Source organism: Mixophyes fleayi, chromosome 2, assembly GCF_038048845.1.
Source record: "Mixophyes fleayi isolate aMixFle1 chromosome 2, aMixFle1.hap1, whole genome shotgun sequence".
Taxonomy (NCBI): Eukaryota; Metazoa; Chordata; class Amphibia; order Anura; family Limnodynastidae; genus Mixophyes; species Mixophyes fleayi.
The window spans coordinates 238352377-238353614 of record NC_134403.1 but is presented as its reverse complement, the minus strand read 5'-3'; the positions used below and the strand labels follow the sequence as shown (position 1 = coordinate 238353614).

Sequence of the window (1238 nt, the reverse complement as noted above, 5' to 3'; positions counted from 1 at the left end):
TGAGACGGACAGCGGGGAAATCTGAGTGCGTTCCAGGATGGAACGCAAAAACCGGATATCCTAATGTGTCAACGGATGTGGGTGTGTCCAACGCGTTACATCTGCTCCGCAGATTTCTTCAGGGAAAGTGGATAATGGATAGAGATTTAGTGAGGTCATTTATATAGTGCGTCCGATGATTGGATAAGTGAGTCCAATGTTGTTTATAATCTATTAGTAAGCCTCAATGCTGCCAATACCAACATATACTTATGTATTTAAACTAGCAAATACACTGTTAGAATGTGAGCATATACGTGATACATACAGGACACATACAGGGATACCAGCGCTAATTTTCATAATAAAAGTGCACAATCTTCCAGGTGAAAGAATAGTAAACTCTATAGATTGTATAAAATTAATAAATGGAGGGTATGTCTGACCTGACAAGTAATGAATATATACAAAGAGAATAATATATAACTGACATATACTTATGTTTAAAATACATGTGTATTGAAAATACCAGCAATCAATTGCAGCAATAAATTGCATGATAGTTGGACAATTAATCTCAAAGAGGATGTATATATTTCATCCATTATTCAATTGGTTGTGTAAATAGTGATTCAAACAATCATAGGTGTGTATTGTGTGTTGGTACATAAGAGGTGACGTGCCTTGACACTCAATATCACCGTATTGGGATGGATCTACTACATGTATTCTACTGTACCGGATGTTCCCGGGAGGTCACCCATCCCGGTATTAGACCAGCTCCACTCTGCTTGGCTTCCAAGTTCGGGGGGGATTGGGCATTTCCAGGGTGGTATGACTGTAGTCTACATGGAGATACTATACCCAAAGGGACAAAGGTAGCATGGGCACTGGAAAGTCATCAACTTATAACCAATAATACACAATATCCTGAGTATATGAAAATAGCACCATACTATAATGAGACATCATATTCCACATTAAGTCCTCGTGGAGTTAATGAGTTGAAATAAAGAATTAATCTAGTTTCTTCCCTATTGATATTTTTAATTGGGTCTCCCCATCTCCAGTTGTTGTGTACACACTTGATACCAAAAAATGTCAACCCTTTAGGGTCACAGTTGTGAGTGATTTTAAAGTGGCTAGAGAGATGGTGTTTCTCAAATCCATTGCGTATGTTCCTGATGTGCTCGCTAATTCTGACCTTCAGAGGCCTAATGGTGCGGCCAATATACTGTTTGCCACATGGGCATTGAATG

General features: G+C 38.8%; 1 pseudogene; it reads right to left on the bottom strand.

The window, feature by feature from the left end:
• Positions 1-706: 706 nt before the first annotated feature.
• LOC142141959 (5S ribosomal RNA) lies at positions 707-825 on the bottom strand (annotated as a pseudogene).
• Positions 826-1238: the final 413 nt, after the last annotated feature.